This window comes from Muntiacus reevesi, chromosome 15, assembly GCF_963930625.1.
Source record: "Muntiacus reevesi chromosome 15, mMunRee1.1, whole genome shotgun sequence".
In the NCBI taxonomy this organism is placed as follows: Eukaryota; Metazoa; Chordata; class Mammalia; order Artiodactyla; family Cervidae; genus Muntiacus; species Muntiacus reevesi.
This window is the reverse complement of record NC_089263.1, coordinates 60757421-60766643: the sequence shown is the minus strand read 5'-3', so window position 1 is coordinate 60766643 and position 9223 is coordinate 60757421.

Here is a 9223-nt window from a genome sequence, read left to right as displayed (position 1 = left end):
CTGAGCGCCCGCCTCCCGCCCCGCCGGCAGCCTCCCGGGACGCCCGCCCCGCGGAGCCTCAGGCTGGGAGACCTGGAGACGTCCCGTGCTAGGAGGTCACCTCCGGCCCGGGACTGAGCGCAGAGGGGCGCGGTGCCGAACCCCTGGGTCGGGAGTCTTTCCGATTACCGTGGCGGTGACCTGGCCTCCTGGGGCCCGGTGCGGACTGCGTTTCGCGTTTTCATCTGGGATGCAGCTCTCTCCCCCCGGGGTTTTTAGCCCAGGAGGCGCGGGAGACTCTGACTGGGCCAGGGGAGGGACACCATGGGGCCCGTGGTGGAAATTCTCACAAAATCACTTAAAATGGGAGCACAGTCATGTAAATGGGTGGTGGCGCTGCCCTGGGACTCACAAGGTGGGGAGGGAGGTTGGGGCCGCCTCAGGAGTCCACCGTGGACCCCACCCCAGGCTTCCTCCCCTTCTCCTCTCCTGGGCAGCTGACTCCGGACAGCCTGGCACTGCAAGGCCTCCTCCCTCTGGCTCTTGCATACCGCCTGGGTGGGCCTCCAACTGTCCACCCTCCAGCTTGTGCTGGGCATCACCACCCGGGTGTCGGGAGGGGCATCCGCAGCAGCCCCATTCCTCTCCCTCCTCCCCATCAGCTCCACTCCACAGAGCCCTAGACGTAAATACCATGGGGGTCCTTGCCCTGCTGACCAGGCCTGAGGCCTCTCAGAGCCCAGGGTAGCGGTTTGCAAACTCTCTTGAGCAAGCCAGCCCCCCTGAAATGCAGCTTCTGAGGCATGCAGAGATTCTGATGAGCCCCCCCTCCCCATAGAACTCTAATGCAAGAAATTCTGGAATTACTCTTTGAGCTACCCTGGTATACAACACACAGGGTAGGGTGGGGTTCACCCGTGGCTCCCACTGCCCAGACAGGACCCCCCTAAACACACACACACACACACACACACACACACACACACACACACACTCTGCCCCCTACTCCCAGGATCTCAGAACAACAAATCCCCCAGGGTATATTTTCCAGGTGGGCCTTAGCACTTGCTTCTCCCAGGACTGCTCTTCCCCATCTTCTCGGTCTGGCAAACTCCTACTCAGCCTTCATGGCCCCAGCTCACACGCCCGTTGTGGGCAGGTCTCTTTGGGCTGGGGGACAGGCCCTCGTGGCAGGACTGAGGGTGAACTTGATTCTGCAGGACTCTGAGCTCCTGAGGTCTGTGGTTCAGGCCTGAACAGGTACCATGTGTGAGCCGGGGTGTCCACAGCAGGTCAAACATCTCTAAGTACTTAAAATGTGGCGAGGGTGGACTTTCCTGGTAGTCCGGTGGTTAGACTCCCTATTTCCACTTCAGGGGGCACAGGTTCGATCCCTGGTCAGGGAATTAAGATCCCACATACCTCGTGTCTCCTGCATCGGCAGGTGGATTCTTTACCAGTGAGTCACCAGGGGAGTCCTGCAGGGACGCAAACATTCAGATCGTAATAACAGCATGTTCACACGGGCGCCTGGAGCGTGTGTGAGGGGCTGGGAGGGCGGGGGAGGAGGGCGCAGAGCCGGGGCCATAGCCATGAGCTTCGGGGATGGGGACCGCCTCACCAGTGCCCAGTGTCTTTGCCACGGGAGTTTCTGGAGATGGCCAGGCAGACACCTTTCCCCCCCAGCATACGCACCTGGGCACCGCCAGCCACTCGGGCAGATTCTGGGGTCAGGGAGTCCTGCTGAGCCCCCATCCCCACCTGGGTGGATCACCTTTTAGAGATGCGTTTGTTAGTTCATTAAACAAATGTTCATTAAGCAGCTACAGGGCACTTGGCTCAAGGCCCCTGTCCCCACCTGGCTGTTTTCCGGCATGCTGGGCTGTCTGACCTCAGGGAAGACCTGCTGTCTGGGGTCCCGAGGAGGGGGGCCCGGGGGCGCGGACTCCTCTGACTGGTGCCTCCATCATGGGTGCACGCTTGCCAGGATCCCCAGCACTCTTTACAGGTCTCAGCAGCGTGGGCGCAGAGTCTTCGTGCTGAGGCCCGCTGTGCAGAGGAGGAAACACGGACTGCAGCACACAGCAAGCTGGCGTTGGAGAGCCAGGGTCTCCGCTTCCTCTCTGGCGTGTCAGAGCTTGGACGCTTTTCCTCCTGTCTCACCAGTAAGACAAAGGGTGGGGCTTCTCCGCTGGTCTAGTGGTTAAGAATCCAACTGCCAATGCAGGGTCCAAGGGTTCGATCCCTGACCCGGGAACATCCCACGTGCCACAGAGTCACTGAACCTGGGCACCACGACTCCCGAGTCTGCGCTCTATAGACCGTGCTGGGTAACAGGAGAAGCCACTGCAATGAGAAGCCTGCACAACAATGGCAGCAAAGAGTAGCCCCGCTCTCTGCACCTGGAGAAAGCCCGTGGGCAGCAACAATGACCCAGAATAGCCACAAATAAATAAATCTTAAAAAAAAAAAAAGAAAAAGAAAAAGGATGAATAGACTGAAAACTGGATCAGCGATTTTCCTGGACCCATCTGAGAAGTGAGGTTTGAGGGTCAACTGCCACCCCCAAATCTGAAGAGACAAGCGAGTCCAGAGTGCAGGGATGATTGGCTCACTTAGGGCAGAAGGTACTGGATCCAGAAGCTGTCGGATGGCCTCAGAGGTCATGTTGATGAACTGTAGGAGGCTTCGTGCCAAATAGCGTGAGGCTGAGGAACTCCTGTGGGACCCAGGGGTCACAGTCTAAAGGAGGAGGGACTTTATCGCTAGGGAGCCTCGCCAAAGCCCCCCACGGCTCTTGCAGGGGGAAGGGAAAGCCTGTGGGCCCCTCCCTACCCACTGCGAAACACTCTCACAACCGTCTCCATAACGAAACCCACTCTCCAGGATTAAGAGTTGTACCGGAGGCACGTCCCTGGTGGTGCAGTGGTTAAGAATCCATCTTACAATGTAGGGGCTGTGGGTTCGATCCCTGGCAGAGAAACTGAGATCCCATGTGCCCTGGAGTCTGCGCAACCCAACTAGAAAGGCTGCATGCCACAGCGAAGGAACCCGCAGGACACAACGAGGGTCCCAGGGGCCGCAACTAAGGCCTGATGCACCCAAGTAAATAAATAACTTAAAAAAAAAAGAATACTAATCAGCATAGGCAAGTCGAAAAGAGAGAGCCCCATCCATATCAAGCCCCAACACCCCTCACAAGGCATTTCCCCAACTCCAGCCCTCCCTAACCTAACCTCTAACCCACCTGTCTTATCTAAGGGGACAAGCTAAGAGACACTAGTGAATGTCACAGCCCCTGAGGACTGAGCTGGTGGCCACGGACTAGACGGCCTGAACGTTTTCACCAAATGCCATCTGGGGTCAGGGATATTTGGGGGATTGGGGACGCTGTCTGGGCAGCAGGAACAAAGCTGGTCCTTTGAGCTGATGTGCCCTCGAGCTCCACGTGATGGAAACAGCGGCGGAAGCCAGGCCTGTGGCTAAGGAAACCTCCAGACTTTCTTCCCCAAACATTGGCTTCATGGGTACTTTCAGCAGTTGCTTCTGGGCCCAAAGGCTGCCTTCTTGCCCATCCGGGTCCCGCCTGGAACAAGAGGGACGCACAGTTCTGCCATCGACACCCTTGGTGACCCCGTGCATGACCTTCCCCACCCTCAGCCCCGACTGCCCTACTTCTTGAGTTGGGGCGGTGCGGAGGAGGTGAGACCAGGCCACTGCTGGCCACTCCGGGTCCCAGCCCAGTGGGCCTGAGGATGGTCTGAGGGTGCAGGGCTATTGCCCACATTTCCAGGAGCCCCGAGGGCACTGCCAGAACCCGGACACAGAGACCAGAGGAACGCCCAAAGCCTACTTTAGCCAGACTGGCTCAGTGCGGGCCGCCAGCCGTGCCTCAGCTCCTGCTGAGCAGACGCCCACTAATTACACTGCCATCAGTTCCGTCTCCAGAGCGGCGGGAAAGGCCCCCGACCCGCCTGCCTGCGCAGGGGGCCGCCTGCCCTCCCCGTCTCCAGGGGGCAGCCCGTATCAGCTAATCCTTCCTCCCCAGGACCCGGGCCACTCAGCCGCAGCAGGAGATTGCGCTAGGCGTCCTAGCACAGCAGAATGTGGGAGCTGGGGGCTGGGCTGGTCCCAGCTCAGTCACCCTGGCAGCTGGACTCCCTGCGTGATGTGGATCACAGCCGGGCAAAGGGCCTGGGGCCAGCAGAGGCTTTTGTAAACACCTCACACCTACGAGAAATCATACAGCGTGAGAGAAAGAACACCCAAGGACACACCACCAGACTTTACCCACATTAATATTTGACCACATTTGCTTCAGACGTCTCAAGTGTTATTTCAAAACAAGAGGAACTGTGAGAACTGTGAGAGGCCAGGCAGGAGGGATAGAATCCAGAGTGTGGGCTCTGCCACTTACTGTGACCTTGGACAGGCCGCTTAACTCTTCTGAGCCTCAGTCTACTCATCTGTTCAATGGGCTGGCAGGTGAGGCCTGGCACATAGTACATGCTTGATACAGACCTGGCTGGCTCCCACCTTCTGCGCCTGACATTGATCTCACAGCCTTTTCCTCTGTTCCTGGAGGAAGTCTTTCCTGAAGGCGGTGCATGCAGGTACCACAGAGAACTCAGAACGTCGTCTAACACCTTCTCTAACTTTGAACGACTGGACTGTGCCGTGTACTTTCACTCCTGTGGCTGTCTTCTGTCCCCTCACCCGGTGCTGGAGATTCAACCATGTGGATATGGGAGCTTGCTCACTGAACTGCTGTCCAGGCCACCCTGGATGCTTAGGGTTACCTTCTATCCGCCTTGCCAGTCACCAAAAGGCAGTTCAGCCTGTCTCTGGAGACCTGCTGGCCTGCTGATCTGCTGGTCTCTTTTCAAAATGTCAGGTCCCGGGGGCTCAGGAAGCCACCCCCAGGGCCTCAGTGAAGTGTCCTGACACTGAGTCCGGGGTTCAAATCCCAGTCCCCCCATTTCCTGACCCTACTGTGATTCCTTCAGCACCCTGTGCCTGAGGGCGTCCATCCGCCTGTGACCAGGTCGTCAGTGGAGACACCGGCTGGTGCAGGCAGGCGGTGGGAAAAGGTCTCGGGGGCTGGAAGACGCCAGCAAGCTTGCCCCTGAGTTCACACCTGACGCCCGGAGACTCAGGGTACCTGAGGATCCTGCAGGCGCACGGTAGGGGTGGGGGCAGCATCCTGAGTCACGTGGCCCCCAGGACCTGACGGCTGAGACCTGGTGGCAGACAGCTCACGTGTGCAGTCGTGCTGGTGTGAGGTCATAGAGGCAGCACAAAGCTGCATCATAACCAGTTTCTTGTTTTTTGTACTTTTTCTTCTTTTTCAAGTTTAAAATTAAACATAGATGTTTTGAAAAGAGACCAGCAGATTGGCAGGCACCTCACAGCAACCTTCTAGGATGAACATTTTTATTAACCCCATTTTACAGATGAGGAAACTGAGGCTCAGGACATTGATACTGCAAGACCAATCAGATATACCCATCAGACACTTCAGTACAAGGGCATATCTGTAGACACTGGATGGTAGGAAGTGGGACAAGAGGATGCAACAAGAATTCATGGGTGCCGTGAATGGGTGTTGTTGCTACAAACAGCTGCCAGCCCTGTGTGTGGTGGTCAAGTCCTATATTGGCTGCAGTCTTGTACTCAATGGCCTCAGAATCCTATCTATTGCTGGGGTTGTAGAAACGGGCCTCTGAGCTTGTTAGGGGCTGAAACCAGGACCCAAGGCCCCAGGGGATGCTCAGCCAGTACTGGAATCCTACCAATAACCAAAGGTCATCCCAGGAGAGGGAGTTTAAACCAGAGAGATGTGGTTCAGTTCATAGAGAGAGAGTCTTTCCAGATTGGGAGTTGGCTCATTAAGGAGTAAGCTCCCCGTTGCTGTAGGCATACAAGTAATCGTCAAGCAGCTTCCCATCAGTGCTTTTGTGACCTGGGGAAAATCCGGTTACTTCCATGTTCCTTTCTGTCCCTGAGTCTCTGAAAACTTAGACCGTTCATGTATTTTTAAGTACAGGCAATCTTTCTACAGGGTTCAAAAACCGGAAAGCACAAAATTAAACCAGTGAGAAAGGTTCCTCTCCCACCTGCGCCCAGGCCTCAGCTCCCCTCCTGAAAGCACAGGGTGATACCAGGTTCTGTGCCAACCTCCAGACCACACTCGCTCTTCATTTCTCAAGTAAGTACATGTTTACGTTATTTTTATTTCTGTTCTGTCTCTTGCTTGTTTCTCTAACAATGGATTTTTGGTGGCAGCTTAATGACTTGGGACAGTCCGCTCTAGATAACCACATGTGTAAGATGGGGTAACGTCCACCTCGCAGGACTGTTGGGAGATGACCTTTCCCCAATGACACCCAGCAAAGAACCTGACATGCAATCTGTTTCTCCCAAGAAAGGTCCTGTATCACGGGGAGTCCAGGTGAGCTTACCCCAGCCTGTGTGGCTGCAGCAACTCCTTGGGCCACCAGGGGGCCCCATGGAGCTGCCCAGTCGCGTTAGTGGCCACATCATGTCCCGAGGTGACCAGCACACCCCTGGAGACTCCGCAGAGGGAGGGAGGCAAACCTGCACTGGGACTCAGCATCCTGAATTTCCAGGAGCACTGCCTCTTCCTCCATCCTGCCACTGTCCTTGTCCAGGAATGCAAGAGCAAGACGCAGAGGTCACCTCTGACCCCAGTTACCTCTCCCGAAAAGAAAAGGGCAATAGATTTTAAGCCATCTTGTTGGGTATTGTTTTCATTCGGAGAAGGCAGAGAGCGAGATGTCCCACACACAGCCACGGCCCGCCTGCCCCGCCTCCATCGGATCCCCTTATCCCCCGGGCCCTTGGCTGTTCATGGCCACTGGGATGCCCCTCTGCCTTAGCAACCCTCCCCGAGAATCCTGGCCCCTGTGGGACCTCCTCGCCTTCGTGCTACCTATTGACTGATGTGAATGGTTGAAAGTCTCAGTCGCTCAGTCGTGTCCGACTCTTTGCGATCCCATGACTGTAGCCCGCCAGGCTCCTCTGTCCATGGAATTCTCCAGGCAAGAATACTAGCCATTCGCTTCTCCGGGGGATCTCCCCAAACCAGGGATGGAACCCAGGTCTTCAGCATTGCGGGCAGACTCTTTACCGCCTAACCACCAGGGAAGTCCATCTATAAAGGCACCTGAAAATGCACCCTGCCCTCCCCTTTGCTCATGAGGGTGTCTCCCTCTGGGTGCCCCACGCGTTCTCAATGCTGTGCCAGCAAGCCAGCCCTCTGGACAGGCTCCGGGCCAGGTACCCATCCTGTGGGGAGCCCGCGGGGCCAGCTGTGAACTGACATTGGTGCTGGACACCCCGTCCTGAGGCTGCAGACTTGGTCTCTGAGCCCAGAGCTGAGCAGCTGGGTGGGCTGTGTCCCAGAGGCTGGAGCTAGGCCTTCAGATTTCTACCCCTTCTCCCTTGGTCCCAGGGGCAGGACAGAGCAGAAGATGGAGCTGGAATCCTGGCTGGAAGCAGGGAGCAGGAACCCTTTAGGCAGGCTTCTCCAGGGTCTCTTAGCTCCAAGGGAACCGGGGGGGCCTGAGGGGCTCAAACACATGGTCCTGGACCCCTGGGGGCAGCAAGCCCCTCCCCAGAGCTGATGCCTGGTGGGGCCATGGGGCTGTCCCAGCCACACATGGGGGCCGCCACGCCACGAGGACTCATCGCCATCCAGTCCGCCTCTTCTCCAGCTGTCCCCACCTGCAGGGATAATGGTGCAAACATTTATGGAGCATGGGCTTGGGCCAGACATGGTTCCAGCTTGCAGTCCTCACAGTGACCTTGAGCTTTGCCCTGTTGTGCAGATGGGGAAACAGAGCTGCAGGTGAAGTCACTTGTTCGCCTAGTCAAAGCTATGATTTTTCCAGTGTGAGTGAAGTCGCTCAGTCGTGTCCGACTCTTTGTGACCCCATGGACTGTAGCCTACCAGGCTCCTCCATCTGTGGGATTCTCCAGGCAAGAATACTGGAGTGGGTTGCCATTCCCTTCTCCAGGAGATCTTCCCAACCCAGGGATCGAACCCAGGTCTCCCGCATTGCAGGCAGACGCTTTACCATCTGAACCACCAGGGAAGTAGTCAGGTACAAACGGGAGGACCACAAAGGAAGCTGAGCGCTTTTGATGCTTTTGAATATTGGTGCTGAAGAAGATTCTTGAGAATCCCTTGAACTGCAAGGAGATCACACCAATCAATCCTAAAGGAAATCAACCCTGAATATCCATTGGAGGGACTGATACTGAGGCTGCAGCTCCAATATGTTGGCCTGATGCAAAGAGCCAACTCATTGGAGAAAACCCTGATGCTGGGAAAGATTGAAGGCAGGAGGAGAAGGGGACGCCAGAGGACGAGGTGGTTGGATGGCATCACTGACTCGATGGACATGAGTTTGAGCAGGCTCCAGGAGATGGTGAAGGACAGGGAGGCCTGGCGTGCTGCAGTCCGTGGGGTCACAGAGTTGGACACGACTGAACGACTGACCAGCAACAATCATGCACTAACCAGCAGGACGTACCGCCTTTTGGAGCAGGGCTACTTAGCTTGCCTGGGAGCAGGTGTGGGGAGACTGTGCTTTATCAAAACAGTGGGCGCCTCTGGTTGAACTTTCAGTGTTCCCATCCGTGAAGCTCTGCTGTCTCCATCACCAGATACTTCCAGGAGCAGATGGACACTGAGCAGCCTGCCGGAGTCCAGGATCCGCCGGAGGGTGGGTGAGGCCCCGTGCTGTTGACCCAGCCTGCAGACTCGGGCTGGACGGTGTAGCCTCGAATCTTCACTGTGGCCCTGGGGCGCCTGGGACAGGATCCTGCCGAGTTCTAGACACCAGTCAGGCACCTGGCCCCAGCGACACGCCACCCAGACCTGTCTGTCGAGGGTGCTGCCCTCCATAGCAGTAATTACAGCTATTATGAATATTCTATTGTAATGACGATAATAACCTTGGAAGCAGTTTTGGCGTCATGGCCAAGAGACCAGACTCTGTGTCAGGCAGACTGGCACACCTTCGCCTCAAGACCTTTGGCCAGTGATGCACCTTCCCTGACCTCAGTTTTCTCCTCTGCGAAAAGGGATGAGGTTGTTGAGGGGTGTCAGTCCCCGCGGGCTGCCCCCCAGGGTGGGGCTGCGCAGGGTGGAGTCCTGGCCACGCTGGTGGGGCCCGAGCTGTGGCCACAGGAAAGGAGGCCCTGGGATGCTGCCATG